At 36.1% G+C, this 27991-nt stretch overlaps 1 protein-coding gene across 6 annotated transcripts in view; it reads right to left on the bottom strand.

Annotated features, from left to right (window-relative positions):
- ZBTB20 (zinc finger and BTB domain containing 20) overlaps window positions 1-27991 on the bottom strand; it is a 513951-nt gene that overhangs the window by 134131 nt on the left and 351829 nt on the right. For all 6 annotated transcript variants that reach the window (XM_087721324.1, XM_087721325.1, XM_087721323.1 and 3 more), the window contains one exon: window positions 22590-22656. The gene's annotated coding sequence lies outside the window, so the exon portion shown is untranslated. The remainder of the gene's footprint in view (window positions 1-22589; window positions 22657-27991) is intronic.

Here is a 27991-nt window from a genome sequence, read left to right as displayed (position 1 = left end):
AACAAAAGGGAGGCGGGGGAACCCTTGCAGGGCAGAGCTGAAGAATATGCCCAATTCTTAGCGGACAAAATTGCTCGGTTTCGGACGGACTTGGACTCCACACCCGCAGTTCCAGCCGAGACCCAGGGGGACCAAGTTCAACAGCTCTGGGTTGAGTTTCAGGAGGTTACCCCCGGGGATGTGGACAAGGCCATGAGAGCTGTGAGTTCCTCCACCTGTGCCCTGGATCCGTGTCCCTCATGGCTGGTTTCTAACTGCAGTGAGGTGACACGAGGCTGGATCCAGGCGGTTGTAACCGCCTCTCTTCGGGAGGGGAACTTCCCCGCCGCACTGAAGGCGGCGGTGGTGAGACCCCTCCTGAAGAAGCCATCCCTAGATCCAGCTGTCCTCAACAACTACCGCCCGGTCTCCAACCTCCCCTTTCTGGGGAAGGTTGTTGAGAAGGTGGTGGCCTTCCAGCTCCAACGGTCCTTGGAGGAAGCAGACTACCTAGACCCCTTCCAGTCAGGCTTCAGACCCGGTTACAGCACTGAAACCGCCTTGGTCGCATTGATGGATGATCTTTGGAGAGCCAGAGATGAAGGGCACCCCTCCATCCTGGTCCTCCTTGACCTTTCAGCGGCTTTCGATACCATCGACCATGGTATCCTTCTGCGAAGACTGCGGGAGGTGGGAGTGGGAGGCACCGTGTTACGGTGGTTCTCCTCCTACCTCTCGGACAGGTCGCAGTCGGTGTTAGTGGGAGGGCTGAGATCGTCCCCAAGGCCCCTGAAATATGGGGTGCCGCAGGGTTCGGTCTTATCCCCCCTACTATTTAACATTTACATGAAACCGCTGGGAGAGATCATCCGTAGGCACGGGATTAGATACCATCAATACGCGGACGATACTCAATTGTATCTGTCCGCCCCGTGCCAAATCAATGAAGCGGTTGACGTAATGGACCGGGGGCTTGAAGCCGTCATGGACTGGATGAGGATTAACAAGCTTGTGCTCAACCCAGAAAAGACCGAGTGGCTGTTGTGTTTTCCTCCCAAAAATTTGGCCATTAATCCAACACTCAGGCTGGGGGGTCAAATTTTACACCCCTCAGAGAGGGTTCGCAACTTGGGAGTCCTCCTGGACCCACAGCTGTCATTCGACCATCATATAGCGGCTGTGACCAGGGGGGCATTCGCCCAGGTACGCCTGGTGCGCCAGTTGCGACCCTACCTGAACCGGGAGGCCCTCACAACAGTCACTCGGGCCCTCGTGATTTCTAGGCTGGAATACTGCAACGTGCTCTACATGGGGCTGCCCTTGAGGTGCATCCGGCGACTTCAGCTAGTGCAGAACGCAGCCGCGCGAGTGATCGCGGGTGCACCCCGATTCACCCGCATTACACCTATCCTCCGCGAGCTGCGCTGGCTACCTGTCGATCTCCGGATGCGCTTCAAGGTGCTATTGATCATCCATAAAGCCCTACATGGCAGTGGATCTGGATACTTGAGAGACCACCTTCTGCCAATTACCTCCCTACGACCTATAAGATCTCATAGGTTAGGCCTCCTCCGCATTCCATCGGCCAGCCAGTGTCGGCTGGCAACCACAAGGAGGAGGGCCTTCTCAGCAGCGGCCCCGACCCTTTGGAACGAGCTCCCCGTAGAGATTCGTACCCTCTCCACCGTCCATGCCTTCCGCACAGCCTTGAAGAACTTGCTCACCCGTCAGGCCTGGGGATAAGGACCATTACCCCGCCCGAATGTTGTATGCATGTTGCTTATTATTTTTATTATGTGTTGTCGTCTTAGTGCTGTATTCCCCCCCTCCCTGGTTTCTGTGAGCCGCCCTGAGTCCCCTCAGGGAAAAGGGCGGCCTACAAATAAAATCAATTCAATTCAATTCAATTCAAAATACATATCTGCCTCAGTCAATTAAGTGATGCTGTGAATGTCTTTATTTGGTGCCCGAAGCTCTGGATGAGGAACAACACAACGAACGCCGGCAAGACTGAGTGGCTATGGGTTTGTGATGCTTCTGATTCTAGGATTATGCCACTTTTGATAGATGGGGTGGCATTGCCCCGGAGTAACCCTGTGCATAATCTGGGGTTCCTTCTGGACTCATGACTCCTGCTCAGGTGGCAGTTGTTCTGGGAAGGCCTATGCACACCTTTGTGTTGTGCACAAATTATACTCATTCCTAGATTGGAGGTTTCTGCTCATTATCACTCATGTTCTAATCACTTCCTGTTTGGTTTCTGTAAGTCACTCTACATGGAACTTCCCTTAAAAACATCTGGAAGCTTAAGCTAGTGCAAAATGCAGTGGCACGGGCAGTTATGTGTGTTTCTAGATGGGTAAACCTCACATCTCAGCTTTGTATGCTGCATTGGTTGCCAGTTTGCTTCCAGGTCCAATTTAAGGGACTATTTTTGATCTTTGAAACCTTTCATGGCATAGGACTAAGTTATCTGAAGCACCACCTGTCCTTGATTACATCTGCCTGTTGGCAGAGAAGGCATGCTGCAGATCCTATCTGCCAGGGAATTACATCTGTTGGCTGCCAGGAGATGAGATTTGTTTGCCACAATGCCCATTTTGTGGAATCTTCTTCCCCCAGAAGCGAGATTAGCTCTGTCCCTCTGCAAGTTCCTCAAGACTATATTATCAGGCCTGGAGGTTTCAGGGGACTGGGAGATTTATTTATTTAATTTATATGCCACTCTTCCTATAGTCAAGCAGCTCTGGGAAGTTTACAATGTTATAAAACCAAAAGTTAAAAAAAACACATTGAAATATTAAATATTAAAATAACAGATATTAGGAAAATTAGAAACCAGAATACAACACGGTGGGAGTGGATCTTTTTCCTATTCCACTAGCCATCTCCACTGTCACAACCCCCATTGGATCCCAGGTCAATTGGCAGAATCAGGTTTTGAAGGATCTTTCAAAAGACCAAGAGGGAGTTGAAGGCTTATGTCACCTTGGGCGGCACAAACTCCAGAGAGTGGCATGGCAGAAAAGGCCCTTTTCTTAGATCTCACCAACCAGAATACTTTGACTGATGGGGTCTGCAACATGCCAGTTCTTCCATTTTGTAATGGTCCCTTACTGTGGTTATTATCATCCTCCCCTGTTTTAAGTGTATTCACAATGCTTATTTTTTTAATTGTGACTGTTTTTAGTATTTTTTAACAAAATGCTGTATGCTTCCCAGAGTAACTTTCATGTGAGATGGGTGCCTATACAAATATCATAAATACACAAATATTCTCTAATATATGGCTTTACAGGTTTGTTTGAATTTATTTTTTGAGGATGTAAAAGTCCATACACAGTCAAGGAATATTTGGGAAGGTTGTACTAGATCAACCATCTATACAGTTTGGGTAAATTGTTATTTCATTGAAAACTGAGGCATATACAGTAACATAGAAGGTATATCAGTGATACATTTAATGATATGAATTCAGTTTAACCAGTTAGAGAAGACTTACTGAAATCACTCAGAATTGTCAGTATGTCAGTGATATCAGTGGATCTAAATTGACTAAAACTAGATCCAATTATTGTTTCTTTATCCATTAAAGACGAATTTAACAAACAATTGAAGATAAAATTACCTAACTGTGAGCAAAATATTTAAGTGTAAAAAAGTAAACTTTTATATCAAAACTAAGCAAGTTACAAAGATGCAAGGCCATAAAAGCTATCTCTATTTGTCCATAACAGCATGGGCTTCATTTTATCAAAAGAATGGGATGTGATCTATTAAATATTAGGATATACCTTAAGAAAATCTTACAGCACTGTTTCCACCAGAGAGACATTTAACCTAATTACATTATATTAACATGGTAGATAACTTCAGGACATACAGCTATTGTATCAAAATTGAAATCCATGAAAATTGAACATCTTTCCAGTATTTCATGTTTTAAGAAGAATATGACTCATATAATATGCTCCACTTTGCCTTTATGTCATTCATTTTCAAAGTTAAAGGAATGTAAAATACTTTGTGAAACTAAAAGAAAATGATAAATGTTCATTTAAACGTCACAATTTTTTTTGAAGTCTTTCAGGACTAGAATGTAATTTACATATATGCTGTACAATAAAAATGACAGCTCTTAATAGTGCAGTATCTATGTCATTGGCGCTTAGGTATTTTACAATTATGTAATTATTGCTGCTTAAGGATTTTCCAGATACCAATCAATACTGTATATGAGAAATAGAAATATAGACTATAACCTGTTTGGTAAGATGGAGAAGAAATATTTTAAAGTCTACTACTTGATTCTGTTGCAATCTGGGCAGTGTATATCATGAAACAATTAAAATTAAATAATAAAAAAATCACAAACAACAAGAACTCCATCATCCATTGTAGTCCAAGGCTGGAGGGAAGAACTAGGTGACACTTTTTCATCAGTGGGACTTGAAGAATGTTGCACTCTGCTCAATTGTATAGGAAAGGCAGAAATTACAGAAGATTGAGAGACCCTCAAAGACCTAGGTCATATACAACAAAGGATTTTAGGATTTTTAGGATTTTATTGGGGATTTATATGCCGCCCTTTTCCCTGAGGGGACTCAGGGCGGCTTACAACAATGAAGGGAAGGGAGTGCAAGACAAGACTTAAAAAGAAAAGAATCGTGATTAAAAGAAAATTAACCATAAAAACACAACATTCACTCAACATTCGGGTGGGGTGAGAGTAATCCTATCCCCAGGCCTGACGGGATAGCCAGATCTTAAGGGCTGTGCGGAAGGCCTGGACTGTGGTGAGGGTACGGATCTCCACGGGGAGGTTGTTCCATAATGTCGGAGCTGCAACTGAGAAGGCTCTCCTCCGCGTAGTCGCCAGTCGGCACTGACTGGCGGATGGAATTCGGAGGAGGCCTACTCTGTGCGATCTGATGGGACGCAGGGAGGTAATTGGCAGGAGGCGGTCTCTCAAATAGTCAGATCCACTACCATGGAGCGCTTTATAGGTGGTAAGTAAGACCTTGAAGTGCACCCGACGATCAACAGGTAGCCAGCGCAGCTCACGGAGGATTGGTGTTATATGGGCGAACCGTGGTGCGCCCATGATCACTCGCGCGGCCGCGTTCTGGACTAGCTGAAGTCGCCGGATGCTCTTCAAGGGCAGCCCCATGTAGAGCACATTGAACTTTATAAACTTTATAAAGTTTATAAAGAACTTTATAAGTAACATACATCACCTTGAATTGCATCCAGCATTTTACTAGTAACCTGTACAACTTCCATTCTGAAGCATGCTCATAACTGTCTCTGCTGCTATATTCTAAATCACCTGCATTGCTGAGATGCAGGCCTAAATAGGATAGAGTAAAATAGCTCAAATGTGACACATAATCCCCATTAGTTGTGTCTTGATGACTACGAGTGGATTGAAATTCCAAGCTTTGAAGTTCCACTGTCAACCTGGTGATGAAATCTAGCAACCCAAGTAGGGATGTTGCTGCTTAGCAGATAGGCCAGTACCGCAACAATAAAGTCAACTGTTCTGTAGCGCTAAATTTCAGCTAGAGAAGCTCATGCCTGGCTAAATGCTTAACACAACCTCTAAAACCTATTAAGCTCTCCCCAAATATTGGACTGCAGATATATTTTGGAAATGTGACCTAACAATAAGCTTTTCAGAGTTAGTTAACAGGTGAAAGTGCAAATAAGCTTACTAAAGTCAATATCCTCCCTTCCTCCCTCCCTCTCTTCTTTCTTCCCTTCCTGTGTCACTCCTAAAATATCTTCTACTTCTTGATCTCTGTAAGCAAATTTATCAAGCATCAATAAGTGTATCTTATTTTACAGTATCTGATTAATATAATTTTTCATATTAATAATAGAAAATATTAAAGATACTTGAATTGGGTTACGCTATTGACAAAACAGTAATTAAACAACTGACAGTTTACTATACTTTAATAAAATGCTAAAGCTGTCATTCCAAACAAACTCTTAGCAGTGGAATGGTCCAAGATTATTATTAAGATTCCTGAAGACGATAAAAATATAATGTATTTGATGGGCACTACACTTTTCAGACTTGTCAAATTATTTCAAAACTTCATTTTTCTGTAACTTCCTTCCCTACTTATATGATAGAATAAATGACAGCCATCCTTGAAAGGTAGCTTGAGAAGGATGCTACAATGATTTTTTTATTTGTAAAAAGCAAATATTAATGAAATTAACCTAAGCTAAACGTTAACCTAAGCTAAAATTAAAATTTCATTTTGTCTACTTATTAACTGGTAACCATCAGCTCTAAAAAATTTCACAACTAACTATTGATAATGCAGGAATAGTACAAATACATTGCATACAATTCTGCTCTTTTGATGTCATAAATGATTGTTTACTCTCTCTGTTTCTAGCATATTGTCTCTCCTGTTTTTTGCACAGTGTGTCCTGTCATGAAGCAATATTCACCTCATTTTATAAATATTTCATTTGGATTATGTTCTAGAAATTTGTAGTATAGTAAGTTTGTAAAAAAAAAAAGCTGAGGCTGTCCCTTACTATTTTTATTTTACTGTGCTGAAAAAAAGTTTTAAAAAGGAAAGCTCTTTTCTTTGCCATCCTACATTTCTATGGTAGGGACACAGTGGCTCAGTGGCTAAAATGCTGAGCTTGTTGATCAGAAAGGTCAGCAGTTCAGTGGTTCGAATCTCTAGCACCGCATAACAGAGTGAGCTCCCATTCACTGTCTCAGCTTCTGCCAACCTAACAGTTCGAAAGCATGTAAAAATGCCAAGTAGAAAAATAGAAACCACCTCTGGTGGGAAGGTAACAGTGTTCCGTGCGCCTTCAGTGTTTAGTCATGCTGACCACATGACCACAGAGATGTCTTCGGACAGCACTGGCTCTTTGGCTTTGAAACAGAGATGAGCACTGTCCCCTAGAGTCAGGAATGACTAGCAAATATGTGTGAGGGTAACCTTTACCTTTACTTTACACTTCTTTTTCCCTCCTTTCCTTTATTGTTTTCCTACTATATTTATTTTCATTTTCATTTTATATTATGAAGTTTAATAAAAACATTAATAATAAAAGACCTCATTTGGAGTATAATTTTCAGAAGTTATATTCAATAAACATGAAGTGAGGATGCTGTATTGGAGGAATTCAAAGCCATTCCACTATGTTCTTAATAACACCAAAGACTATGAACAATGTTCAGCTATTTACTGGTGAGGCAAGTAATAAAGGGAACCACCCAAAAAAATAGTTAAGAAAAAAAGATGAAATATAACTGGAGGACTGAATCAGGAATATTTCTTTAAAAAGAAGAAAGGGCATTCTCGGTGACAACCACTTCTCTTTAAAACAATCCATCCTCTTTATTCAGGATGGCCCACAACTGTTTACTTTTTAGGAAGCAGACCAAAATCATTCTCTTCCACAGGGCATCTTAGGATTGTTCAACAGAGACTGCTAAAATATTTGGATGTTTTATTGATTTTTATGATGTTTTAATATATGCAAATTGTAGGCCACCTTACATTGTTTGAGTGTTTGAGTGTTTGTAGTATAAAATATTCCAGAAAATCAGAGATGATTATAAAGAGATCCCTTTTTTTCTATTTTAAATGTGTCCAGAACCATGGAAAATTAATAACAATCCAAAGCCAGATACGTTATGCATTAACATTAAGTTTGGCCCCCCAATCTTACATTCAATGGAGCAGAAACAGCCAGCATGAAGAGCACAGAATAAGCACATTGTAGCTGCATAAATTAATGATTAATCAAACGTTGCAACTAGTAAGAAAATAAGAGAAAGAGGTACTAGAAGTTCATCTATGTCAATTTAAAGCAAAGTAATCAAAACTAATTGTGGTAGAAATCACAATTAGGATTTCCACACCAACGCCAACTAGAGACAAATATGTATGTATGTTATATAAGCTGTACAGCTGAAACAAGATGGACTTGCTTCCAAATCATATTAAAATCAAAATTACGAAGAACCTTTTTAAGGCAGCTTGGTGATCTTTATAAACAGCATCAATGCCTGTCTATGCCCATCAGTAGCACTGTTCTGTGGAAATTATCCATTTACTGCTGCTCAAAGGAAGCTGAAAAAAAGAGATGCCAGTTTTGAAATATGAAACCAAATTAAAACCAACATTAAATGATTTAGGAACAATAAACACCAACTTCGAGAGAAGATTTTTTTTGGTATTACAATACCAGTAATATGAAAAGAAGACGAACTTGTGATATAACAATTACAGAATCAGATTTGAATAATGTTTCTCAATGTTAGCAAATTTAAGATGTGTGGATTCCAACTCCCAATACAGTTCAGGAAATTGAACTATGAGAATGGAAATCCATAGGTAATAAAATTGTCAAGGTTGGAAAACACTGGATTTGAATATTTAGAGTCATATTCAGCTATGAAGGAATACATCTGCAAAACAGACATCCTATTAATCCTGAAAACAGTCCCAACATTCATTATTTTTCTTTCAAAATTTCCAAATAAATCTAATACTATATAAATCTTATTTTAATTAATATAATCATCCAAATAATTAAAAGAAATTGCATTCAGCTTCAGCAAATATACCTGTATATATGTAATTTTTCATCTAATTAACAAGATGGAACTATTTTTAACTTCTTATTGAATGTTAGATACTTATTACGTATGTAATAGTATGATGATGAATCAATATGTATTTATTTATCTCCAACATTGAACTCAAAAACCTAGTTAGAAAGTAATAGAACTCTGATTGTAAAAATGGCTGCTATAGCTTTAAGAAAAACAAAGGCATGTAAAGTCCATCTTTAAATGGATGAAGGCACTGAACTGAAACATTCCTTGGCTATCTCCACCCACAAAAAAGTCTAATTATGGTTTTCACAGAAATCAATGAAAGACAGATGCAATAAAAACAGTTCTGTATCTTCAAACTGAACTCCAATTAACATCCATCAGGAATTTCCAGCTGTCTAAAAAGAATCCTCAATCAAGAGAAAGTCTCTATGCAAAGCACCTTTGAGAAAAGCATCAAAGACCTAGACAGAATTCTTGCAGAAACATCATATTCTCTGCTTCTGCAGGAAGGAAGTTGGGGGGTGGGGGGGAAGGACCTGATGAATAACGGTTGCTTCAAGAAAACACCAGAAGGAGTTGTTTTTCTTTACTCAGAAGTCAATTTCCTACATTTGGTATAAGTATTTTGATTTAACATAGTGACATGATAGTTGTTAATTATAATTTACAATGGCACTGCTTGCAAAAAAAAACCTGCAAAAACACCCAGCTATAAAGAAGTTTATTACGTATTTCCTAATATTCTCTTTGTTACTTTTAGTTTGCTCATTTTGTTACTCTTAGCAGAAGAGTAGCCATTGGCTCAACTGATATTTGAAAGCGCTTGAAATAAATATTAAATTTAATGAAGTCTCTAAAGCCATATTAAGGAAATAAAGCTCAACGTACATCCCAAAGCATTCATCAACCTGAATAATCAATACTACAAAAAGGCATCAAACTTGATAAAAAGGAGGCAAACTTGATAAAAAGATAACCAGCAAGCATGTTGGAATAGGACCATGAAGGCTTATTATTTCTCAGGCATCACAAAGATGGTATAAAAGGAACATATCAGAGTGTAAGAGAAATTACTATTATATAGAAGCAATAATATTCAAGTATTTTATACTCTTCATATTTTAAGTGAACTGAAATATCACTATATAAAATGTATTGTAAAACCTTTTGGAATTTTGGAGTAATTTTCAGCTCAAATGCTGAAGAAATTAGCATTAAACAAAAATACACCGAAATGCAGATTTAGCACAAGATAAAAAAAATAAACATTTTAAAGTGAATTTAGAGAAAATATACATAGGGTGCATATTTGTAAAACATATTTTAAATGATATGCTGTTTGTTGTTGTTTGTACCTTGAGGAGGTAGAAATGGAATATGACAAATACATTGTACGGACTAATCTACATTGAGTTTACTGTCTTCCTCATTGCATTATCCTACAGTAGGAGACAACATTTTTCTACTAAAGTAGTCACTGAAATTTGGGAAAATGTTTAGTAAATAAATCCATCCCAGATCCTTTTAAGAAACTCGTATAGGGCATGACTTTCAAAATATGATATTTGAAGACAAAAGTAAAATTAATGAAATTTAGCATTACGTTTTCATAAAAATCAGATAAATAGTAGAAGCCGTAAAAGCATGAAAACTTTGTGCACACACTGTACCATTGAGTAGATTTTATGATAGTTTAATAAACACAATAATTGAAATTTTGCTTGTTATTTATTATTAATAATAAGGTAATTACTCTAAAGGTCCAGTAATTCATATAAATAGGTTACTAATGTGAGAAAATGACCCTGGGAGATGAATTAACTCATTAGTTGATTGGTTCTTATTAGTAATTATCCTTTCCTTTGAGAGTATAAAGATTCCCCATAAGTAAAATAGCATAGCCAGCATAGTCTGATAATATTCTTAAAAGAATCATTTTTCAATTACATCAAGAGATGTTCTGGCACGGGTTAGTAAGCTGAGTTTTCTTAGCTATACGATGTTGGGAGGAAGTAAAATTCACATCATTCAGATAAAATTGAATATCTTAAATGGCATTTAAAAAAAATTAAAATAGTTTACCTAAAAATTTGGGGTCATAAAATATCTACAGGAAATAAGAACCATTCAAAGCTTTATTTAATGTTGCTAAGGTTCTATTTTTTAAAGAAGATTGAACCCACAATTCAACAAAGTCTTACCATATAGATATGGGCATATATTATACATATATTACTAACTTCTTGATATAAAGACAATAATTTCTGAATTCTACCACTGTTATTAGCACCTTTTAATGCTTGTCCTATGTTGTGGTTAAAAACACAAATGTAATTTGCTGAGTACACGTAGAAAGGAACCATATTATGATTTAGTATTTAAAATTATTAGCTATTAATGTTTTTCATTCAAAGTACAAAAACAAAACAGTTAAAATATATCATGAAGAATCATTTTCTTATATTTTTAGTTTGCCACACACATTAATTTACAGGGCAAATTGACTTTAATGGACAAGAACAGTAATAACAAGAAAAGAAAGAAAATAATCACCGACATAGGAAAAAATGGTGTCAGTACACAACCCAGTCTATATTCAGTATAAAAATCATCTACTGCATCATAAACCATAATGCATTTATTCTGGTTTAATCGTTTCTGGGACAGAACCCACTTCATTAAATGCATGAAGTGATCAATAAACTGAATAGTTTTATGCAGCCTAAAAGAGTGAAGAAGAAAAAAAGATGTAATTTTTTAGAAGCGAGCTATTTTGAGCATTAGTATACCACCTGATCCTTCATATTGGTATGCTATCTTGCAAGGTCCTTACTAAAAAGCATAATGTTAACACTTTGATAGACTAAAAACATTAAGGGCAGTGGAGATCAAGGTTGATCGCCACAACATATGGAAGATTGTAAATTGCAATGTAAGAATAATATATATAAACATAATAAATTATTGAATTAATTGAAACTATTATATATACTGATTGTGAAATGAAGTAAAAAGAAAAGATGCAAGAAATGTGAATGTGAGAGTACAGGTAGTCCTGGACTTACAACCACAATTGAGCCCACTATTTCTATTGTTAAATGAGACATCTGTTCAGTGAACGTTGCCCCATTTTACAAACTTTCTTGCCCCAATTGTTAAGTGAATCACTGTGGTGAAACTCACTTAACAATGCTTTTGCTTAGCAACCAAAATGTTAGCTCAGAAACTCTGGCATTTGAAGCACACAAGTCTTAAAACTGTTAGTAACATGGCTGTTTAGAGAATCAGGCTTTCCCATTGACTTTGCATGTCAGATGGTTGCAAATGATCCCAGGCAGTGGTGGGTTTCAAAATTTTTTAGAACCTCTTCTGTAGGTGTGGCCTGCTTTGTGGGAATGGCTTGCTGGCCATGTGACCGGGTGGGAATGGCTTGCTGGCCATGTGACTGGGAAGGGGTGGCTTGGCAGTCATGTGACTGGGTTGGCGTGGCTAACTTGTAAAATGTGGTGAAACTCACTTAACAATGCTTTTGCTTAGCAACCAAAATGTTGGCTCAGAAACTCTGGCATTTGAAGCACACAAGTCTTAAAACTGTCAAGTTACAAGACCCTTGCACCCCTAACCCTTTAGAAAAAAATACCCATGGATGTTCAAACTCGACAGCTTTAAGACTTTAAGGTTTAGATAGAATTCTTAGAGGTTGGCAGGGCGATTGTTGAGCCAGCCAATCAGTGAGAGGTGGGCAGGGCAAGCATGGTACAGACAGCGGGGAGGAGGGAGCTAGAAACCAGTTCTAAATGGCATGGTAGATTTGTGGAACCTCTTCTATAGAAGAGGATAGAACTGGCAGGAACCCACCCCTGATCCCCGGACACTTCAATCATCATAAATATGACTAAACTGCCAAGCATCTAAATTTTGTCCATGTGACCATGAAGACGCTACAATGGTTGTATGTGTGAAAAACGGTCATAAGTAACTTTTTTCAGTGCCATTGTAACTTCGAGGAGCCACTAAACAACTGTGTTAAATCAAGGATTACCTGTAAAGAAAAAGTGATTGGAAAGCTTGGAAAAAATGAATGAATAACAGCAGTGATTGTTGCTAAGTATCTACATAGAAAACTTCAGTTTTGTATACTATGAATGTAACTGTCTATATCCATGGCAAAGGAATGAATGTAAAATCAAGGTAGATTTGATTGCTTATGACATAAGATGGAAATAATTAGTTAGAATGCAAGGATGATGAGAAGTTTTCTTTTAAGAAATGGGCTAGGTTATTTTTTGGTAATATCTTAAGTATACCTTGAGAGGAACAGACATGGAAGAAAAGCGAAGTAATAAGCAAAATGAATGCAAACCCAAAACAACAATAGAAAGAACATGTAAGAGTCTTGCAGAAATAAGTATAAATCTCACTAGAGAATTGAGAGATGCTATAGAAACTGCTTGGAAAAAAAGTGAAAATAATTGTTTTCAAGTGCCAGAGAAGTGGGTGAAAGTTAAATTAACGGATGCTAAGAAAAAGGAGAAAAATAAAGTGAGTAAGGATGAGAACAAAAGAGAATGGTCTTGTCATGGCTCCTGCAGCTTTCAGCCAATGTGAAAAATGTATTATTAAAAATTGCAGCCGATCACTGGAAAAACACCACCTTTTTCCAAAATATATTCAGGATGGGTATTGTATGACATTTAGACTATCATTTCTACTTCCATTTCTATCACCGCTTGTTTGCTACCACAGATTTCTCCGTAAGTACAACACTTGAGGAGAAAACTAGTGTTCCTTATATTCTAGGTGGCACTCTGCTACATTTTAATGGGGGGGAGCCATTCTTTTCTCAAAAAAACCTTCTGAATTTGAATCTAATTATTGAACCACTTAAGCTGGTATTATAAGTTGGAATAGGTTCTAGGATACAGTACAATCATAGTAGGTATTGTTAATATCAGAAAAAAGCAGAGAAAAATGTATAGGTTGGGTAGGAGTACTCAGGAATTGTTATAAAAGAGGTATAATAGACATAAATTAGGTTTAAAGAATATACAAATAATATACTGAAACTTTACAAAGAGTGTTATGTAATAAAACCAATTTAGAGAAAGGATATGTTTTTCCAAACTGTATTAAATAGTAATATATTTGAATCAATAGGGCCAGTGTTAAACAGGTACCACCAGCAGATAAAATGCCTATTAAATTAAAGTTTAAGAAATGTGTCCATTAAAGTTCTAACAGCTCTGTAATAATGAATATATAATCAAATAATATAGCCAGAAATTGGAAACAATGCGTGAATACAGTCAGACCAAAGAGGGAGATGGAAGAGAATATGTGAATTTATTTATTCAATTTGTATAGCTGACCCTCTCAATCAATGCCTCCAAAAGTATGAAATAATTAAAATCCTGTAGAGACTGACAATCTCTACAGACTTTTAGCTATACAATTTGGAATGGACACCCTTTGAATGGTGTGGGAGTAGGAATGGATTTCCAGAGAGAAAAAACGGCAGACTACAGGAAACAGGAGCATCACTCAGGTGACTCTTAAGACACAGATAAACCTCCAAGTGCTTCAATGACCTTCTAAAAGGTAGTAGTTGGTAGTTGGTAGTTGCGTTTATTTATAGGCCGCCCTTTTCCCTGAGGGGACTCAGGGCGGCTAACAACTTATGGGAAGGGAAGACGTACAATAACATAAAAATACAATATGTAGTTAAGATCAAACAACATTCATTCAACATTCGGGCGGGGGCAAACTATGATCTTTACCCCCAGGCCTGGCGGGATAGCCAGATCTTGAGGGCTGTGCGGAAGGTCTGAAGGGTGGTGAGGGTACGAATCTCCACGGGGAGATCGTTCCAGAGGGTCGGAGCTGCTACAGAAAAGGCTCTCCTCCGCGTAGTTGCCAGCCGACACTGGCTGGCAGATGGCACTCGGAGGAGGCCTAATCTGTGGGATCTTATGGGTCGAGAGGAGGTAATTGGCAGAAGGCGGTCTCCCAAGGATGCAAATGACCAGCTGTCTGCAAGGAATATAAATCCTTCCATTCCCCACCATCCTGTCAGAGCTGAAGAAGCTTTTTGGAAGAGAAGCTAAATATCTTCCAAGAAAAACAACAACAGAAAAGTCCAGTTGCCTCCTGAAAAAGCACTTTTGGGACAATTAAAACAATAGAATTCATTTTAAAAACAATTAAAGCAATTAAAATTATCACAAATAAATATATACAACAGTCAACATGCTGGGCCACTTAACAATAAAACCAAGAAATGGGGTGCTTAATACATTCAGCACCCCAGGCTCAGGAACACAACCAGGTCTTATAAAAGGCCAACAGGATTGAGGGTCAATCTAATCAGTGAGCAGAGGATATTGCACATAGCAGAGGCTACTGCCAGCTGACACTCTCAGACTGAATTGATCTGCAGCAGGTTCAATCTGCTATGTCAAATTGGAGGGGTAGAGACTTTTGGAAAAAGACAGTTCCTCAGATAAGCCACATAGAGCTTTAAAGGTGACAGCCATGAATTGCACCAACACATTGGTAACCAAGCTTACGCAGTAGCGGTTTTACAGTGTTATATATTTGACATAATTGACCACACATAGCAGAATGCTGTTCAGGGCAGCCCTATGTAGAAGGCATTGTAGTTATTTTATTCATATTTGTAACATTTATTAAATTTATATAGCTGCCCATCTTACTGCTGTGACTCTAGGCAGTCTACAAAAACACAAAAGAATAAAAACATCTGAAAAGATTCCCCAAAAGTGCAAAATCACTAACAATAAAATGATTAAAAACATAACTTGTAGGAGGGCACCAATCATTTCCCTAAAAATATAACCATTTAGTTGGCTATTCACCAGTGAATTATTAAATTGTTACATAAAGTTCCTCACATAACTAAAACATAAAGTTTTTCATAAGAAGTAAAAAGTACACTGAGTGAAATATGCCAAATGAACAGAAAGATTTGAGAAAAGACAACAGGATGTGAATTCACATAGCTAATGTAAGATATATAAAAAAGCAAGATAATATAAAAGGAATGTACTTTTGTTGTATGGAAAATAGCAGGACTTTAATTGTGCATATCATCAAGAACAGCTAATGGCTTAGCACAGCCTATTCTTCTGAATAATATTTACAATAAGCAAGAATGGTAAGAACTGAGTTTGGAAAAATAGAATAGTCTATTATAACAAAAGGACAGACAAGGATTCCCCTATCTACATCTATTTAATATGTAAGAAATAAAAGAGCTCATTATAAAAGTAAAAGTGAAAATTAATATTAAATATTAAGAGAAATTTAATGTTAAACATGTTACATGAATTTACAGTTGTTGACAAAGAAATAAGGAATGAACAGTTTTGTTTCCTATGCTCAAGAACAGATAGTCTTCACTTAATGACAAGTCATTTAGCAACCATTCAAAATTACAACTGACCCTACCCAAAGGCATATGACCCAGTTCTGGAGTGATGGCAGCGTCCTCCATGGTCACAAAATCACATTTTTTACCCTTGGCAACCAACTTTTATAGACAGTGTTCCATCTTCAAGTGATTATGATTTACTATTCCGTTTTCAAGTTTTACTATTCAAAACCAGTCTAGTCAAAAAGGTCCATAGGAATGAATGAACTTGCTTACAACCACTGATTTTGTTTTATAGCTGCTGCAATAAAAGGTAGTAAAATCACATCAAGTGAGTGACTTGATTTATGACTGTTATTCCAGGCTCCATTATAGTCCTAAATTGAGGACTATCTATAAAGATAGTTCAGTGGAGACATACATTTCTAGGGAATATGCTAATAATATACGTTAAAAAGTGTGTGTGTGTGTGTGTGTGTGTGTGTGTGTGTGTGTGTGTGTGTGTATGTATGTATGTATGTATGTATGTATGTATGTATGTATGTATGTATGTATCTTACACGGGAAAAGACCCGAATACACCATAACCTGTATATATACCTACATATATATGATATATATATATATATATATATATATATATATATATATATATATATATATATATATATATATATATATATATATATATATATATATATATATATATATATATATATATATATATATATATATATATATATATATATATATATATATCAATGGTAAGAATAATAAAAGTCTTATTTTTTTCAACATTTAGCTGTTAAAAGTTCAATGTTATGAAGGAACAAAAAAAATAAGGTACTGTGTTTCCCTAAAAATAAGACACTTATTTTCTTTTGACCCCCAAATAAGCACTTGCCTTATTTTCAGGGAGGACTTATTATTTTTTAGGTGCAGGAGGCAGTGAGCATGGTCAACTCGTGGCTGGTGCTGTGTTGCAATATTTTTGGGGAGGGCTTATTTTTGGGGAAGGGCTTATTTTAGCACATGCGTTCAAAAGCCCAGTTGGGCTTATTATCCAGTGAGGGCTTATTTTCAGGGAAACAGGGCAGACATTTATCAGTATGGAGATAGTTCCAAGGAGGACACAGAGATTTCAAGAAGAACCAAACAATCCAGGAACAAAACAAAAAAAAGACTGTTCAGCAACTCTAGGTCTATGATGAAAATGGATAAGGAACATAACAAATTACCATGGTTAACAGAAGGTAGCAACTAACTCACTTATCAGATCCCATAATCTGATGTCTGTTAATACAAGCCTTAAACAATCCTAAACACACTTTGGTTATGCCAGAGTTACTATGCAACAACCTAGATCCACAATTTTGTACGTGAACTGTATCTGGAATAAAATATTTTAAAAGGTTTATCCAAGATTTGTTAGGCAAAATATTAACAGTGCTTGCAATGATTTTGTACGGTACAAGAAAAATGTCAATGTTATTTTGCAACCCATTATTTCCATATGAATATGAATCACAGAATAAACTGTGCCATTTTTTTTCACAACATACTCATTATGGGATATTGTTTGAACTCTCACTAATGATTCCTTGAAATTAGTTATTACAGTGATCAGAATCTAGAAGGACATTTCTGTGGCACTTCAGTACAGGAAAGACCATACACACACATACACACAGAGAGACACTGTTCATTAGCCAGTGACGATAATGGCCCATGTAGAATTTTTTTGCTACTGGTTTTAAAAAGGGAAATAAACTGAGCATAAGCTGGAAAACAAGGCTAACTAGGACTTTGTTCTTCCAATCAATAAGCTGTTATATCTGTGAAAAGTAAATGCTGCTTAAATAACCTTCACTCACTTTTCACCTCATTGCATTTTGTGTTTTATAATCTACATTTTTCCATAGGTATTTATAAAAAAGCATAAATTTATTTGTAATTCAGTATTTTTGCTATATTGCACTGAATGATGGGGGGGAAAACTTTCCTAATTATTTTTGTGAATATTTGTTACCTGGGTAAATAGTGGCACCCCATGTTTGAGTCTTTTTCCTGCAAAAAGCTTAATTTTTAGGAATAAGACTTTCCTATTTATTATTTTTTAAGTTTGTTTGCAAATAATGTTACATCCCTCCCTTTTACATTACACACTTTCCATTAGAAAGCATGAAAAAAATAAAAGGAAATAAAACTCTGTAGGACTTTTCTTTCTGAATCAGTAGCTATAAACATTTGCAGCCTCAGACCTTATTTACGGAACAGACGTACCAAGAGATAAGATTCTTTATTCACATCCTTCTGAAAGAGAAATTGTTTCAAAAATAGAGAAGCATAAGTTCCAAATAAAATCAGAGAAGCTATACTGTATGTTTCCTCAATTTTCATATACTGTAGTATGCTTTAACATATAAGCCAGCTCCTTTATTCAGAACACTCACCACAAATGTGAATATGTGATTTGTGATTCAGGAATTGAAAATCATTTCTACTATGTGTGATACTCATTTGTGTATGTGTCATCAGCAGCAGCCAACCGCCTATCACTTCTTATACTTATTTGCATTAAAAAGTAACTGCTTTGCATTCAATGCTGCTAAATCGAAAAGTTGCTTAGCAACTAACTGGCCCTCACATCAGATAAATCTACTCTCAACAGATGCTGCAGCCTTTGACCTGCTATGAAGTACTCAAGGAAGCACCAAAGGGTAAAGCAGCAGTACAAAATAGTCTAATATTAAGAAATTAATATATTGAGGAGCCACCAAAGCAAATTATTTTGAATAAATGCACATTAAAAACAGAAGAAAGCCAGTTATTGGTCGGGTACACTATTCAGCGAATATGTTAGATTTCACACCTATTTCTAGTGAATATAAAAAACAAAAAAAGTTATATGATCAAGTACCCTTTTAGCCAGTATCTTAATTTTCTTAAAAGGGGAGGAAAGGAATGGGTGCTTCTTGAAATTATCAAAAAACTATGATAACTCTCCAGTTGCTCTAGTTTCAAATTGAAATTGCAATTGGGTTCAAAGACACAATGAGATTATCCATATAATACTGCAACAGAATGTTTTACATGGACATATATCTGTCCTTCGTTATCTGCTTGCTGTTCACCATTTAAATCCCCCCCCAATATTTTGGAATTACCATGATGATCCCAATGAACCTTATTATTCAGATTTGAAGTTGATTTATGAATTATGATTTAAATAACATGATAAAATGTCTACATAAATGGATGTTATGGAAACGTTAAGGGCCAGCATTAACTAAACATGGAGACCGAGCTTTTGATTCTGGGATTGCTTATAACCAACATGACTATCAAAAATAAAGAGCCCTATCAGTATTGAAGTATTCGGATAGAATTCATGAAATAGTTGTTGAGAGACTGAAATGCAACTCTGTCCTTTATAATGCTGCAGTATAAGTTCAGAACAGCTCTTTTGTTGTGACTTCATGAAGTACATGAAGCATTTCATCATTCCGGTCCTTTGTAACTGGTCTTCTGTAACAGGACCACTTGAAGGGATTGGGTTTCCATTTAATTGCTGCTTTTTAGTGAGTATTAAACCAACAAAAAATCCTCTGCAAACAAACACATCTCTAAAAATAGATGATAGCATCCTTCATGCCAACTGTTGACTCCAAGCCTTGTTTAAAAAAAGATAAAATCCTTCAGATGATCTATTTTTTCTAGAGACTACAAGGTCAAAACCATGCTGTTTTCTAAAACAACAATATGGAAATAGTTTCCCTGCTGTCTTTTTTTTTTTTTTTAGGTTCCTAAATCTAGCATACAGATTTGGTATTCCCTGAGGGTTTGGAGAAAGCAGCATCAAATAGAAGTTTGGTAAGATAGCTGACAAGCTTTTGCAACATTAGTAGCATCTAAGGAGGCTTATTTGAGTAATTGGGCAGAGTTATATATTCTTTATGGGACACAGTGGCTTAGTAGTTAAGACTTTGAGCTTGTCGATCAGAAAGGTTGGTAGTTCAGTGGTTTGAATCCTAGTGCCATGTAACAGAGTGAGCTCCCGTTACTTGTTCCAGCTTCTGCAAGTAGAAAAATAGGGACCGCCTTTGGTGGAAAAGTAACAGTGTTCTGTGCACCTTTGTCATTTAGTCATGCTGGCCACATGACCACGGAGACATCATCGGACAGTGTGGGCTCTTCAGCTTTTAAACGGAGATGAGCACCACCCCCTAGATTTGGGAATGACTAGCATATATGTGCGAGAGGAACCTTTACCTTTTACATATTATTTTGGTTAAGTAATATATGTGTCTGCTTGTCTGTTGATCATACAGTCTGAAAAGGGGCTAATAGTTTCAAGTGACTCCTTGACCAACTAACTAATCAGTGATAGAGATTTTAGACAGATTTGTGACAATTGTTGGTATAAGACAGTATGAGCTATCTAAACTGCATTGAGGAGGAACTAATAAATGTGATACACACTAGTACCAATCATGCTGGGAAATTAAAAGGATCAGACATAGAAGCTATTTTTCTAGGTAGCAAATTGAAGTCCAGTTTTCAGAAAGGTTACCTATTCCATGTAGAGACCAGCCAGACTGACAGAACTCATTATGAACTCAATGGTTGAGATGATATTTAGTATGTAGAATTAGATATGGAGAACATTTTGCTATAAGACAAACTCTCTGAATGAGAGAATTGGCCTTGAACCAAAATGGAAACATGGCATCTACTTAAAAATGAGTATTTAAAGTGACATCAGGGAAAGAACTAATAGGTACTGGGAAACATCTGGTTTCAAAGGATGTAAATATTTCAGAGATACCATTTGGGATGGAATGAAATTTGTCTATAGATTCATGGATGACCAGGCCATTCAGGAGGGAAGAGTGCAACAATAATGCCATAAACAGGGTTGGTGGTAATAGTAAGCTGAGAAACAAAATACAAACTTGCTAGGCCTTGGTTTGCTCCAGGAGAGGGGTTTATATGTGCATCCAAATACTAATTTGACCTAGACTTTCTTAACTTCTAAGCATTGGCCAAATATGGTTTCTGATCTACTCTTTAAAAACTATCTAAGCCTGTGCATGTGTCATCATATTTTGTGACAGCAATTTCCATAAATTTCCTGAATATATTACAAACAGTAATTTTAATGTATCCTAAATTTTCCCCCAAAGAAGTTTTCTATATATTTCTAAGGTGCTAGTGTTATATGAGAGAGAATGTCTATGTTCTTTTTTCATACTTTGCATAATTTTAAAAGTTTTATAATACTTATTAAGCCTTAAAGCCAGCTGACCATTAGGACAAAATGGAGTAAAAATACTATCTACTGTCAATCTTTTTGCTCATCAAGAATAGAAATGTATTAGATTAACAAATTAAAATGTTAGATGCAAAGATACTAATTTTTTGTAAACAAGACTTAAGTTAATCACTGGATCAATGTGTAAGTTTAAAAATGTATTAACTATTCTCCATTTGTGGACCTTTTCATATTCAGAAAAAGGGAATATAATAATCATTATCAGCTTGAGAAAAGCTGGATCTGCAACAATAGATATTTAAAAATACAGTTTTTCAGAGGCACAATATATTTTACAATGTAAACTAAATAGTCAAGAAAATAGCCAAGAAAAACAATTAAGAAGTAATTTTAGCATATTTTTACAAAGAATTTAAGAAATGCAATGTTACTAAGGTTAATTGTTTCATAGTTTCCAAAAGGTATGGTATGATATTTCATGTCAATGTCTATTGACTTGAAATATTGAATCTTTATTAATTAGCCCTTGCGCCATATCAAAGTGCAAAGTTCTAGAAACAAATTATTATAACAATTTGATAAAAGCAATATAAAATGGAATTTGATAAAATACAATTTAAAATGGAATTGGAATAAATACAGTCTAAAATGAAATTGGAATAGAATACAATAATTTATGATATAGATAAAATATGATAAAATTATATTTCGGTGTCACCCCTGCAATCTATCTCAATCAGCCTCACATATGCAGATCTAAACCAAACCATTTTGTTTAAGTACTGCTCTGTGTTAAATGTTATTTTCTGCTTCTTGCTGCACATAAGGTAAGTTATTTTGATTTAGGGATCCCAATGGGTCATTTGTTTGGTATATAGACCAAGGTACCTGTCTCTCCCCCCCTTATACAAATTACTCACCTTACTAAGGATAGCTATTTCATTTTGTGCTTCTATATCCTTAATTCTTTGGGCAGCTCTTTTTTTGAGTTGTCCTCCTGTTAGGCCATAGCTTCTTACAAAATTTGTTAGTTTGGTGATCCAGGAGATTTGGATTGTAATTTTATTTGCTCTAGTAGATATAACTTGGGGAATTTGTCTCCATTTCATTGACTTTGCACCAGTAGTCATATGCTCTAATTTGGGATAGTGCATGAATTGTATTAATTCATGAATTGTATTAATTCCCAATTCAGCTCTAACTGCTGCAGCAGATGTTCTTGTGTCCAGGTGATACCTGGATCATAGACACGAGGATCAAGGATAATTCAACATTTTCAAAGCAGAGATTATAGGAAATGGACTTGGATTTTCTTTCTTTCTACATACATGACTTACCTTACAGCAGATAAAGCTCTTCGTATTTGCTTCTACGTATCTCAGTAACGTTTGCTGTTTTCTGCAACTGAAAAAGTTTAAAAAATGTGATGATCAGAAAACTTTAGTAGAAGTCACTTGTCAAATGATGAAACAGAAAAAGCTTTTATAAAACCTGCTCATGACAAAAACAACCCTTTAACATAATATATAAAAGTGCAAAGTGGCTTTTGTTGTTGCTCAGGGGAAAAAAAGCACTATAATTAATTTAGATACTAAGTGTAAGACTCTTTAGACAATCTCCTTGGGATAGTTCATAAAAATATTTTTTTGTCCAGATAAATGGAATCTGGCAAATCCCAATTCTTACTAGATTCTTAATAAAATGCCTATCAATTTGAAAGCTGCCATCCCTACAGGTTGTTGTTTTAGGATCTATAGTAACTGCAAAGTTACATGTGCCCAGAAATGAAAATAAAACTCTAATTATTCCATTTATTAACTCTATCTTACTTGTTACTTCCTTCAAATTTAGTTGTGAAAAATTAATTTGTTTTAAATCTTACACTAAAGATATTGTACATATAAATCATCCTATTTTTCTTCAAATCATTCAGACCATAATCTGCTTCATTACTTGGTGATCATTCTTCTCTGGTTTTAGTATATTCTCCACAAAAAAATTATTAAAACAAACTGTAGGTCATAAATATAGATTTTACCTTTTAGCACTTCTATCAGACAGTAATATGTAAGCATTATAAGCAGTTGGTGTGTGAACAAGACCTTGAGAAATAGGGGAAGAGATGCTTCCTAAGCTATTGTCAGATAAGACAGGGCATAGTTGGCAGCTGCATAATGGGTAGGGATATGGCTCAGAAGGGCCCTTTTCCATCGTTTCCTCTGTAAAGGTGATGGCAATAGATTTGTACTTTCAGACTTGCAAGAGTCTGTTAATGTATCCTTATGAAAATAGAATTAGCTCATCTGATCTTATTTCCTTTCTGGTTTACCTGTGAAGACTGGCATTAATCATGCAAGCCTGAAAGTACAAACCTCCTGCTTTCTGCTTTACAGTCTGAAAAGTTAGAGCAGGACCTTTCAGACCAGGGCTGGGTTGCTGCTGGCATTGCTGCCAGTTCGGTGCCTCAAACATTTTGTGCATTGCGCTTGCCCAACACTTTCTGTGGCCTGGTCCTAAACTGGCCACAGCTTGGTAGTGGACCATGATCCGGGAGTTGGGGACCCCTGACATACGCTACATAAATAATAAATAATGCTTCAAAATAAATAGAAATAAATATAATCTATACAAAACTAGTCTGTAATGTCAATTCATTAATTGAAATAGTAATGACTTCCACGCAACATTAAAATGGTATCAACAGTTGAACGGTTAAATCTGGGAAAAAACATGCATATCTTTCATTTTGGGATTATTCTAATTTCTGATACCAATTATTTTCAAGAAAAAATGACATGCACAAATATATGGCACATTTTTCATGCCTAGTTTTAGCTGATTCAGGTTTGATATATGATCTGCTACTAAGTTAGACATTGGAACTATCCCTTACAGAAGTGGCTAATAAGTTACTTGGCATGACAAACTTAGTGTTTGATGAGTAGTGTTTATGGAAAATGCTTTTACTTAGTTGTGTATAAACCTTCCTACTGCTTCAATTATGTGTCCCAATAACATCTTGAAAGAAGAAGAAGGAAGACACATATTTACTTTCTACCAGTAGAATTGTATTGCTTTTGTCAAACTACACATAAGTGCCACTCTCCCTTATATTCAGCATTAAATTGTGAAAGGAATATTTGTATTCTGTACTGTGAATATATGTTTCAATAAACTTAATGAACTAATAAGGTTAAGCACAATCTGTGTCAATAAAACAGATAAGATAAGGGTAAAGGTTCCCTTCTCACATATATACTAGTTGTTCCCGATTCTAGGGGGCAGTGCTCATCTCCATTTCAAAACCGAAAAGCCAGCGCTGTTCGAAGACGTCTCCATGGTCATGTGGCTGGCATGACTAAATGCCAAAGGTGCACGAAACGCTATTAACTTCCCATCAGAGGTGGTTCCTATTTTTCTACTTGCATTTTTACATGCTTTCGAACTGCTAGGTTGGCAGAAGCTGAGACAAGTAACGGGAGCTCACCCCGTTATGAGGCACTAGGGATTCAAACTGCTGAACTGCCAACCTTTCTGATGGAAAAGCTCAGCGTCTTAGCCACTGAGCCACCACATCCCTTGTAAAACAGATAAAGGGGAACAATTATTTAATATGGAACATGTACAGTATTTGTGAAGCAAAGCACGGCAATGGAGTATTTAGGGTGGCTTTTTGCTTATTTGTTTTGTTTTGCAAGCCACTTTGGATTTTATTCCTGCTCTCCTGTAATTGTCCCTGTATCTTTTAAACCCCTGTGGCAAGCTAGTTTCTTCTGCCCTTTTCTCACTCTGGCTGTTTTCCGAAGTAGAGGATTACAACTCATATCATTCCAGAAATTAAAGGAACTGGACATATTAGCTGCTAAGAAGACAGTTCTATCCGAGCACATGTGAGCATCACAAGATTGGAAAGTCATAGCTCCTTGGCAAGTTATCTCAACATGTCCCTTATTTTAAGAAGTCATATCATACTCAGCCTGGCATGATTTAGCATATATCTTGTATATCTCCTAATAAGGGAAAGAATTCTGAAGCTGCTAAAAGTACACAATATAGGCCCAAATGCTGTCACCCCAATTCCCCTTTCTGAAGAGACAGAAATTACATACTCTAAATTAATTTATCTTAGGTAAACAGCAAGAACCATGTTATAAACAGTATTGACTTCACTTCAACTTGTTAAACTTTTTCATCCTCATACTTTATAAACAGAAGTGGGGAAAAATTAATGTATGTACATAACAGCAAATGTTCTCTTAGCATTTTACTTTTAAAAAAGCACTGTTTTTATCTTATATAAACAGTGGCAATGGAATTATAAACACCATTATTCCACCTCCATGTTAATGCTCTTATTATCTTGCATAAACAGAAGTGAACGCATATGTACATGACACTAATCAATCCTTTTCTTACACAAAAACCTAGATTCTTTTTATCTTTCATAAACAGTAGGGGAAGATTTACTGAATGAAAAACGCAGAGTTCCTGTTTTATAGATGGGCAGGGAAGGGAAGAGGGAGAGAATATCAGCACCCTGGATACATATTGTAACAAATGCATCTCTGTGTTTATGTCTATCTCTAGTTAGTCACAAATAATGCTTTCCACAGGGTGTTGTGGAAAATATTTTCTATTTTTTTTCTGTTGCTAAGGCTCAGAATGAAAAGATCTAGAACTTACAGGCCCTTTTAAAAATCAGTAAAAGTTTAATAGTAGACCCCACCTAACTCACAAATGTTTTTCTGTAACAACTTTTTCACAAGACATTTAAATAGGATGATCGCCTTTGCAATCTCTACAGTATTCAGTTTAAACTGGCCAAATAAGTATATCCTGATGGGAAAAAAAGCAAACTTGTAGAGATAATTTTGTGCTGTAGAAATCAATTCAGCAGAATGTTATTCCTCCAAATGATTTTACATGGATTACTTGGCAGCTAAATAAAGTTATGTAGATGCTGTAAAATATCTGGAAAACTCTAGATTCTCACATAGGCATTCTGTGTACTACAGCTGCATTTCTGTTATTGCTGAAATTAATATATATTATACAACTTTTAAAAAACCGTAGTAAGTTCTATTATGCAGATGAAAACTAAAATCTTTTCTAGGCTGTGTGTGGCCCATAAATTCATTGCCACACTCAGTTCTTATCACTATTACTATGATTGGGTCATTCTGTGATTTTTCTCAAGAAATATCAGATTCTGAATATTTTCTTCAATATTAGGCTGGAGGATGTGGATTCAAATATCAAGTTTTGTGATTTGTCATGGCACTATGACAAGTATTTTATTAATAGGTGCGATCCCCCCACCAATATAACATTTGAATGTGTGCCAAAAGATTGAGGACCTGTATGAGTTACTTGCATGAGAATTGTTTTGCTGGATTTTTTTTTCTTAATCTACCTATCCATTTCAATCATTTGAGTATATATTTTTGTTGATAAACAAAACATGAAGATAATGACATCTCTTTAGATTGCATAATTTTTTATAGTTAAAGTTTTCTTATATTTCATTACCAACATTAAATTCACTGTAATTACATACAGCTTCAATTGAACAGACATAACGCGCGCACACACACACACACACACACACACACACACACACACACACACACACACAGTAAATTCAGTTTATTTTGTAAAACAACTTTTGGGTTTCTTATTGATTTGATCCTGACATTTGCAATTCCTGGTTTTTCCCCTTGGACAATACTGCAGCTAACTTGATTCTACAGAGGCTTCCAAATCCAAGACATCTGCATTTAACCTTGTATTAGCTAAGTGTATTATTCCACATACATTAGCTGAACCTGAGTGTAAAAACAGAGCATGGCTCAACAATTGCTAGGATCTTCTATAAGTCTTTTTTCTTCTTCTTTTATTTAACTAAGATAACATTTCAGGACTCAATTTTACTTATAGTTTTGTAGCAACAAGACAATCACCTACACCACAATATACAAGCAGATGGACTCCAACACTCTAATTCTTCTGTAAATTGCAATTAGAGAATTTTCCAAAGCCTCATCAATGTACAGCTGGAATACAAATCACTTCAAAATTTTAACATGTTAAATTGAAATATGCAATATTACGGAAAGATGTTGCTCTGAGAAAAAAAAGGGGAAAGAAATTTGAGCTCTATTTTTCAAGCAAAGGAACCTTTATCCCAACAGCTTATAAATTTAGTTCCATAATGCACTGTAAGAAAAAGGATTCCCGAAATCATGAGGACAGTGCATTATCAGATTAATATTAATCTCTAGAGTGCTAGATTAATTTCCTGTCCATGTTAATGTCTTTTTGATTAGGATGGAAAATAATAGAAAAAAATCAATTGCAAAAAGTAGAAAGATTTAAAATACTAACAACTTTTAGAGCTTTTAGCCCAATAGATGTAATTAAATGTGAAAAGCTAGATCAGTGCCATATTATCAATTATTTCATGCTGTAGATGTATAAAAGTCACAGAAATCTGGGCAAAATTTTACATAATACATGACACATTTGCTTCCCATCAATGGAAATAATTTTTAATTTGCAGCAATGAAAATAAACAATTAACAGTTTGGGTTGCAGATATAAGAGAAATGTGTTTGTAGAACTAGAAATAAACACATATACACGAAGTCAGGGGACATGCTTTTTGAAATATATGAGAGCACACTAGGTCAGTATCAATAAAGTTATTTCAAATAGTTCTCAAGGTTACTGTTAGTGCATA

The sequence above is a fragment of the Thamnophis sirtalis genome, unplaced genomic scaffold (assembly GCF_051295495.1).
Source record: "Thamnophis sirtalis isolate CommonGarterSnake01/CBP01778 unplaced genomic scaffold, rThaSir2_p1.2 scaffold_8, whole genome shotgun sequence".
Lineage (NCBI taxonomy): Eukaryota > Metazoa > Chordata > Lepidosauria > Squamata > Natricidae > Thamnophis > Thamnophis sirtalis.
The sequence above is the reverse complement of the archived record's forward strand: the minus strand, read 5'-3'. Positions and strand labels throughout refer to the sequence as shown.